The sequence below is a fragment of the Miniopterus natalensis genome, chromosome 9 (genome assembly GCF_054644295.1).
Source record: "Miniopterus natalensis isolate mMinNat1 chromosome 9, mMinNat1.hap1, whole genome shotgun sequence".
Taxonomy (NCBI): Eukaryota; Metazoa; Chordata; class Mammalia; order Chiroptera; family Miniopteridae; genus Miniopterus; species Miniopterus natalensis.
Genome location: NC_142089.1, coordinates 73,372,529 through 73,382,460, shown reverse-complemented (window position 1 = coordinate 73,382,460; position 9,932 = coordinate 73,372,529).

The following is a 9,932-nucleotide window of genomic DNA, read 5'->3' as shown; positions in this document are numbered from 1 at the left end:
AAGCTTGAAACCTGAGAATCATTTCCCACTTGCTCCCTCATTTCCCTTATCTGCTGTATTTCAAACCAAGCACATTTCTTGGAACTGTCATTTCTTCCACTATTCTCAGTATTCATACCCTGAATCCTTAATATTGTAGACCTTAATCCTGGCCTATTGCAGTAGCTAGCTTTCTAAGGAAGGACCTCTTTTGTTCAAAATTAATTCTCCTAAAGCCTGCCTTTGACCATGATAGTTTGCTGCTCAACACCTTCCCCTGCCCCCAACCTCAGGGCAAGACACAGATTCCTTAGTCTGCCACTCAAGGCCCTCTGTGATGTGGTTCCATGTGCTTTTGTCCTCATGAAACTCACCACTACACGTCCAGGAATCCTCTCCAATACCCTATTGCCAGACTCTCATCCCCCCAAAACCTCATATCTCCCAAAGCCTTCCACTGTGATATTGGGAAATTCCAACAAAGGATCAGCACATATTCTTATTGCATCAACTCCCTTCCTTATCTTAGTACAAACATAGAAACATAGGAACCCTCTAAGTGTTAACCACTCTTTCACACCTTGAGTCCCTTAGAGCCAGGAAATAAAGAAGGTAGCTTTCTTGCTCCCTATTGCTCCTTCCAAACCATTTCTCCGCCTTCCTCTGGCCAAACCTCCAGCTCCCACTTAATTGATGCTGTTAGGTTTGGCATTTACTGCCCTTCCATGTCCTGTCATCCACATCCATCATCTAACTTCTTCCAGGTCACTCCCCACACCAGCACCCATTCACTAAAGACTTTGCTTCCTGGCCATCCCTTTCCTGTCTTCATTCCTGGTGTCTTCAACATCTAGGTGGATGATCATATACCTGTCCTTCAGTGACTCCCTCCCAAAAGGAAACCCTAGGACGGGTGAGGATTGTCTGGCCCATGGGCCCTAGATGGCCCTCGAAATCATTTGGTCTGGCCCTGCCAAGGCCTCACCAAAGAGAAGCAGTTACAGCCATCACATTAGAGGTGAGTTAATGAAATGTTTGACTGAATAGAGCAGGCTACTTTTTAAGTTGATAATTTTGTATGACCCAAGAATAATGTTATAATATCTAAATGGCCTTTGGCAGGAAAAAGGTTCCCCACCCCTGCCCTAGAACTTGGCATTACCAGAAACTACACTGTCTCCAAAACCAGAATTAAAGATGTCCCACTCTGCCCAACACCTCTTGCACTTAGGGTTCACTTGCTCAATATGTTCTCATCATGACCTCTGATCTCCCAATCCCACCACCTCACAATCTCCTCAGCATCCACCAGACTGCTGTTTTCCCTTGCCTCCTGACCAAGTTACATCCCATGGATTTTCATCGGTATACTTACTACCTTGTCACGCTCTCCCACAGTGATGCTGAAAGGCCTAAAAGGTAGTTTATTTTCCCACTGTATGCAATCCCTCTCCACCCCCCTTCAGTCATCATCCCTCTCAGCTACCAACCTGACCTCATACTTCTCTCAGAAGCTGAAGCCAAAGAGCATGAACTCCCTCATCTTTTCACCACCAGATCTCTACAGCCCTGCACGAGCCTCTTCCCTGTCTTCCTTTGGCTGCAAAGGGATAGAAATTCTCCTGGCAAAGGCCAGTCCTCCACAGGGGCTCTAGAGCCATTCCAGGCCCTGATCCCTGGAGCCCCTGAGTGTGACCTTACCGGACAAAGGAGACTTTGGGGGTGTGATTAAAGATGAAAGGCTTTTGAGGTGGGGAGATTATCTTGGAATGTCTGGATAGGCCCTAAATGTAATCATAGTGTCCTTATAATAAAGAGGCAGAGGGAACCTTGACTGCAGGTGAGCAGACAGTGTGACCAGAGCAGAGAGATTTGGAGATGCTTCACTGCTGACTGAAGACAGAGGCAGGAAGGAACAGTGAACCAAGGACTGCAACTCTTAGAAGCTGGAAAAAGCGAAGACACGGATTCTTCCCGAGAGCCTCCAGAGGGGACCTTTGGCCCTGCTCACAATTTTACTTTAGTCCAATGAAACTGATTTTGAACTTCCGACTCCAGAACTGAAAGAGAATGAATATGTGTTTTAAGCCCCAAAGTTTGTGGTAGTTTGTTAGAGCAGGCGGGGGAAACTCAGACACCATCCAGCTCAAAGACCTTTTCCCTTCAGCTTTCTCTCTCTCCTGCATTCATTTCAACTGCTTGCTCTCTACCGGATCATTTCCATCAATGTACAAACATACTTTAGTATCTCCTAACTTAAAATTTCTTAAAAGCCCTTTGACCTCACGACCCCCCAGCCACTATCCCAATTCTTTTTTTTTTTTCTTTTTTTTAAATTTTTCAGAGAGAGAGGAAGGGAGGGAGAGAGAAACATCAGTGTGAGAGAGAAATATCAATCCGTTGCCTCCCACATGCGCCTCAAGCAGGGATCGAATCCACAACTTGGGTATGTGCCCTGACCGGGAATCAGGCCCTGCCACCTCTAGGTGTACGGGAGGATGCTCCAGCCAGCTGAGCAACATGAGCCAGGGCTATCCCAATTCTTTAGTTTCCTTTCATAGCAAAATCTTTCAAGAATTATCTGCATTTCACTTTCCAATAATCCTTTAGCACATGCCATTCTGGCTCCCATACCCATCATACACCAAAGTCACCGAAGATGCCTACATTGGCAGTCAGAGGGACGCTTCGCTCTCCTCATCTCCCTAGGCTCCCTGGCAGCTTCTTTACAGTTGATACTAGCCACCTCTGGACCCGCATCTGGATCAACACTGGCCTTAGCTTCTCGGATTTGCCCCCTACCTTCTTCCTCATGACTCAACCCAACCTCCAGGTGTAACTTTCTCAGAGCTTACTCTCCAGCCCACTTTTCCTCTCTCTACACTCACTCCCTAGGTGATCTGATTCATAGCCATGGCTTTAGACACTGTCTGTATGTGATGACTCCAGAATTTATACTAGCAGCTGAGGTCCTTCTCTGAGCACCATCTACTTGGTATCACCACGTATTCATCTTACAGACAGAGCCAAAGCCAAGCTTGTGATTCCCCACAGCATCTTGCCTGTCCTTTAGTTCCTCCACCTTTGTAAATGGCCCTTCCCTGCTGTTTGCTCAAACCAGAAACAGGCTCCATCCTCTGTTCCCCTCTTTCCTTATGGTTGTGTCTCAGTCGGGACTCCAGCCCCTACCTCCCATCACCCAGCTCAATCACTTCCATTTCTGAACCCAACTCCAACAGACTTCCTGCTTCCACCACTGCCATATCCCTTCTCGTCCTGTCATCTAAAATAGTCTCCCGATTGCCATGTTACCAGCCTTGCGTCCCTCCAAACTGTTCTTCACTTAGCAGCTAGAACTGAGTCATCTCCCTGTTTCACTTAACTTCCTTCAGTGGCTTCCTTGTCACTTTGAATAAAATCCGGCTCTTTGCCTTGGCTTCCAGGGGCCTTCAGGAAAGACGCCATCTAGCCCCGCGCTGCTGTGCCTCCTCTCCGCTAGGTTCCAACCATTTCGGATGATCCTTAGTACCCTCCACAGGTTTCCCTCCTTTGCGCTTGCGGTGCCCCGTGCTTGTTCCCTCTCTTATCTTCCCGTGACAAATCTCTCCCCCAGATTCCACTAAGACTCAATGACCTAGTCTTGGCCAAACATGCTTCAAGCTGCTCCTTTTGCCCGGAATGACATCCCCCTTCTCTGGGCCAATCACAATCCTGCCTTTCCTGGATGACCCATCAACAAAAACGTCCTAAAGCCGCTCAGCATCACCGGCGGACTGTGCTCGCCCTTCCTCTCCACTCCCAGCCTCACACGGCGGGCATGTGGCTTTGTGTGATAGCCGCTACACGTGCCCCTGCTTAGATTCCCACCCTGAGCAGCCTGGCTTCAGCTCAACCAAGCCTGAAAACAGAGAAATTAAATTTTACAACAGTGAAGGAAATACAGCTTTCTCAGGGAAGACGTTTCTAACCCCAGCAGGGGTGAGCTCCCGGCCCCCACTGTGCTATCATACACGTCCTCTCTTTGTACCCCTGAACGGGACAGTCACTATTTGTGTAACTTTTGTTTAGTGTCAGGCTTCCCCTCTGGACTCCATGGGGTGAGGGGTGTAAACATGGGGTCTGGTGCAGGTTGTTGAATGGATACATGAAGGAGTAAATGAAAAGTCACACCTGTTTACCCTCAGATAATGGCTCCCTTGACAGAGAGCCCCGGTGATCACAGCCCTGCCCCAGCAAATAAGGCAGCTGGCATGGAGATCAGTATAACCACCAGCAGCAAATAGTCGTGCTACTTTGCCCCCTTATTGTAAGTCAGCTGCCTTCAAAGGACTATATGTACCCCCATCCCCAACTGCGGCCTGAGAGGCGGAGGCAGAGCCTGTTGTTTGTAAAGCTGCCCTCAGCCCGGTGAGCCCAGTGATCACCAAAACGGGAGGAACTGCTTCTGACTGGGAAAACGACTCCTCTCGTGCTCACTTCCTGAACGCAAAATGAACCCCGATGTGATGTGTTTTCACTTTGGGACAAGAGCCCTACAGAACATTGTTAACACAGAAACTGAACTGCCACCGTTTGAGCCACTCTGACAGGTGCATCCTGAGCTATTATTGGGCTAACAGTGCTACTTTTAGGCAGGCACTGAAGGTATTTGCATCCTGTTGTTCCAGTGGTCGGAACATTCTGGAAGGTGTTTATAAAGAAGAGAAGCCATATTTTTCTCAATGAGCTTCTGTAACTGTTCTATGTGGTTGTTGAGAAAGAGGGCAAAGCTAGAGGACTGCTCTCATCAGAGAATGTGTAAAGAAAAAGACTGCACCCAGCCGGGCGTGGCTCAGCGGTTGAGCCCCGACCTAGGATCCAGGAGATAGTGGTTCGATTCCTGGTCAGGGCACATGCCCGGGGTGCGGGGTTGTTCCCCAGTCAGGGGCGTGCAGGAGGCAGCCGATCAACACTCTCATCATCCATGTTTCTGTCTCTCTCTCCCTCTCCCTTCCTCTCTCTGCAATCATTAAAGATATATTTTTTAAAATTTTTTTTAAAAAAATGAAAGAAAGAAAAAGACTGAGTGACTGCCCAGCCTGGAGTCCCCCAGAGCAGAACTATTTTCAGTGTTTTAAAATGGTTAATGGATAAAATAAAACGTTAGAGAAACAAGATGGCGGCGTAGGTCACAGCTGCACCCGCCGCCTCCCGCAACCACATCAAAATTACAACTAAAATGCAGGACCACCATCACTCAGAGCCTCCTGAAATCTGGCTGAAAAGGAGCCCTATAACCAGGGAACTGAAGCAGCACCGAGACCGGGAGGAGGGGCGGAGACGCGGGCGGGTCGGGGCTGAATCCCTGAGACCGGGCCGCGGGCCCACACCCGGGGCCTCGGGTAAACCCAGGAGGGATTCTCGGCGGTGGGGGTTTCCTGGAGGAGTGAGGGGTCCCAGCCCCACAGCAGGCCCCCAGCCCAGGGCTCCAGGGCCACGAAGCGACATCGCCACACCTTCAACTGTGAAACCAGCTGGGACTGTGTCCGAGGGACTCGGAGGCTGCCGGAGCCCCAGCAGCTCCTCTCAAAGGGCCTGTGCTTGACTCCCTCAGACGCGCTCCCTCTGAGCCCAGCGCCGGGAGCAGCCTGAAAGGACCTGGGACACTCGGGGAGGAACTAACCTGCCTGAGATCCAGGCGAGAGCTGGAGGGGCAGCTTCCTCCCAGGCAGAAGGGCTGGCAGGGGCCGTTACTCCTTTGGCGAGTCCTCCCCGCACAGCCGGCAGGCAGGCGCCATGTTTGAGTCGCCAGCACCTGACTCACACCCTTGGCCCCGCCCCGTGATCCCCAGAGGCCCCGCCCCTCCCCACCTGCAGCTCATCCAGGCCACTTCCAGGGGCTTTTCTGTGCAAGTGGCCTCTCGAGCCTCATGCTTAGGACTTTCCTAAAAGCTCTCAAACAAGCAGCAGCTGCCCCATACGGCTTGATAAGTGGCCCCAGGCCTGGCACTAGCGGCAGCTGCATTGGCGCATAGCTTGGCCTCTCCTGGGCTCCTCCAAGCCCAGCACAAGTAGCAGCCAACTATGGTTTGCTGTGTAGCTTCTGCTGGGTGGCCCTGGGCAAAGCACTGGCAGAGGCTGACTTTGCACCTCCCAGGAGGCCCCAGAGACAGTGCACCTGGTGGTCAGACTCAACCACGCTAGATTACAACCCTACCACATCCATGAGTGACACTTAAGGGGCGCACCTGGTGAACACCAAAGCTCCACTGAAGTCAATCCTGCTCCATAGGGGTGTCTCCAGCACAGCAGTTCTCTGGCTGTAGCTGCAGCTGGTCCTCACAGCTGATTGGCTTGGGAGGTCAATTCTTCCCAGGGACGCCAACTGCTACAAAGGCTCAACTACAACAGGACAGTGCACACAGCCCACAAAGGGAGCACCTAGAAGACCCAGCTCAGGTGACTGGGGAGGCTGAGCCTCTGTACCCTACAGGACACCTACTACACAAAGCCACTCTACAAATTCCAGGAGACATAGCAGCTCTACCTAATACATAGAAACACACACCTGGAAGCAGCCAAAAGGTGGAGGCAAAGAAACATGTCACAAAAGAAAGAACAGAAGAAATCTCTAGAAGAGGAACTAAATGAAATAGATCCAAGCAAGCTACCAGATACAGAGTTCAGAATTTTGTTTATAGGGATGTTTAAGCTGACTATTAGGGAAGTAACTGGGAAAATCGATAACATAATAAAGTACCAATTTGAAATGAAGGCTACACGAACTGAAGTGAAGAATAATTTACAGAGAATCAACAGTAGAGTAGAGGACGCTGAGAATCAAATCAGCAATTTGGAACATGAGGAAACAAAAAACACCCAGCCAGAAGAGCAAAAGGAAAAAAGAATCCAGAAATATGAAAATAGTATAAGGAGCCTCTGGGACAACTTCAAGAGGCCCAACATTTGTATTATTGGGGTGCCAGAAGGGGAAGAAAGAGACCAAGAAATTGAAAGCCTATTTGAAAAAATAATTACAAAAAACTTCCCCTACCTGGGAAAGAAATAGACTTACAAGTCCAGGAAGCACAGAGGGTCCCAAAGAAGAGGAACCCAAAGAGGCCCACACCAAGACACATCATAATTAAAATGCCAAAGGTTAAAGACAAAGAGAGAATCTTAAAAGCAACAAGAGAAGAGCAGTGACTTTCCTACAAGGGAGCACCCATACGACCGTCAGCTGACTTCTCAATGGAAACCTTGCAGGCCAGAAGGGAGTGGCAAGAAATATTCAAAGTGATGAAAAGCAAGAACCTACAACCAACATTACTCTACCCAGCAAAGCTATCATTTAGAACTGAAGGTCAGATAAAGAGCTTCACAGATAAGAAAAAGTTAAAGGAGTTCATCACCACCAGACCAATATTACATGAAATGTTGAAGGGTCTTCTTTAAGAAGCTAATGAACAAAAGAATCTGACAAACTAAATAGATCCAGAGACATTGACGCATGCAACAGACGATCATATTTCAGAGGAAAGAGGGAAGGGGGGTGGAGGGTGGGAAGAGATTAACCAAAGAAGTTATATGCATATATGCATAACCCATGGACTCAGACAATGATGGGGTGAAGGCCTGGGGAGAGGGTGGGAGCGAAGTGGAGGGGGTCAGTTGGGGGGGAAAATGGGACACCTGTAATACTCTCAACAATAAAGATAAAAAAGAAAAATAAATAAATAATAAAATGGTTAATGGAAATTTGATACTTAAAACCCACATAACTTCCTTGAACAATACTGTCCACCTCCTCATACACAGTAAGCACAAGAAAGCACATTGTAATATACTAGATTAAACTAGGAGAGGCAAATCTTTCAAAATCCATGCCAGGGTAAAAATGAAGAGCTCCTCTGTTGAATGCATCGTGACCACTAAGCTGAAAGAGCTGCGCTATTTCTCAAAGCCCACAGATAGGTGGTCCGAGCTGTGGCTCACTTGGTCCTTGCACATGCTGGCTCTTACGTTCCTTCGCACCTGCGGGTCTCCCAGGCCTCATGTGCTGGATGATATTATGGCGGCTCTTCTCCCGCAGACCCCCTGGGTGCGGGACCAATGTGCCGATGTGGAGGCTCGCCCATCAGCACCCAGGTGAGCCCCAGGAGAGCAGCCTTCCCCACCGAGGATGAAGGCCACTCACTCAGCAGTTCCACTCCTCCCTTGGCTGTGCGAGCTGGTATTAAGAGCCTTGGCCATGGTCTGCGATGACCATGAGCATGGGGACATACTTCTCTCATGCTGCTTAGAGGCCAGCTCTTAATGGCTGCCTGAATCCCACAACAGTATTCCAGATTCAGAATCCAGGACGATGGTTTACCTGAGCCGTCAGCTGGGTCTGGAGAACAGTACTGATGCCCTGGCCTGGCTCCCGGAGTTGACAAGCACTGGATTACACAATGTACAGTCAGGGCCTCTGCGCCTGGGATTCCTGTAGGGCCCTCAGAGCACAAACCTGGAGCAGACCACCAAAGGAATGCTGGTGTCCCTAGAAGTTAATAGCTATTTTCTAAGAAAAGACCCTTAAGACTCAAACATGTTTGCAGAACACTAGGTTAAAACAAAGACAAAACAGCCAGGAATAATGCCCAAATTATGCCATAATACTGCTCAAAGTGCCATTGCTACCACCTTTGGTTGCAAACTCGGCCTGATCCTGCTCTGCTACAGGACACCTGACATGACCTCTACAACCTCTGCCCTGCCACCACCCTTGCAGGAATGGATTTTTCATGACAGCTGCTTCACAAAACCAGCTTCCAATGGAAGTCTCACTGATTAGGGCTGAGTGACCTGCACCCTAGTTCTAACTTGGGGATGTGAGGCGGGAAGCCCCACAAACATGGAAAAGGTGTTCAGAGAGGCTGGGCAGCCTAAGAGAATGGCCAGATAAAGTAGGAATGGGGCAAGAAAGAAAAAGATAAGTTTATTTGCCAAAAGACTTTTCAGAGATTTTAATATGTGAATGCACCCTAGGAATCTCTAAAAGTATCACATGTGGTGTTTTCCAAACTTATCTGATCATGGACTCCTTTTTGAGGTATATCTTGTGTCATCAGAGCCTTGAAGAACACTGTGTGAAAGACTTTATTACAGTTAGGTAATATTTCACATGGGAAAAATAAATGTCTGGTTTCACTGGCTATAGCTGCAACATCCCCTCCTCCATTTCACATGCTTAGTTGCCAGGAAATTCACTCAAATATGTATCAGTGTCTAGTCTGTGTCAGGCAAAATCCTAGGTGCTGGAGATTCAGCAACAACTGAGATAGGAAAAAATTAAACCCTGCTCTAATGGAACTTCAATTCTCACTGGAGAAAGAGCCAATGGACAAGATACAGAAGACCAATGACACGCTGGCCAGTGGTGAGTGCCAAGGAGAAAACACGAGGGAGGGAAGGAGATAGAAGTGTCAGGGTCCCAGTGGGACTGGAATTTTAAGAAGGGCTCATTAGGGTTTTTCAGTAAAGACGTAAGGGAAGTGAGGGAGCAGCAGATGTGATATTTGGAGGAAGGGGATCCTGGCTGAAGCAACAGCAACCGCAAAGGACTCAGTGGAGTGGACGAAGGGGTGAGTATTAAATGAGGCGGTCAGAGAAGTGATGGGTACAGAGGGAGGGAGTCAGAGTGAGAACATCGGCTTTTACAAATGAGCAGGGAAATCGTGGGAGGGTTTTCAGCAGGAACATGACGTTCTGACTTCTATTCCACCAGCACTGCTCTGAGAGCTGTACTGAGGAACCCGAGGGGGCAGGCGAAGTCCGCAGACCGGTCAGGAAGCTATTACCGCATCCCAGCTGGAGATGCTGATGACTCACACCAGGTTGGAAGCAGCAGGGTAACGAGAAGCAGTCCGAGTCCAGACCTGTTTTGATGTAAATGCCAACAGGGTTTGCTGGTTGAGCAGATGAGGGCTGCG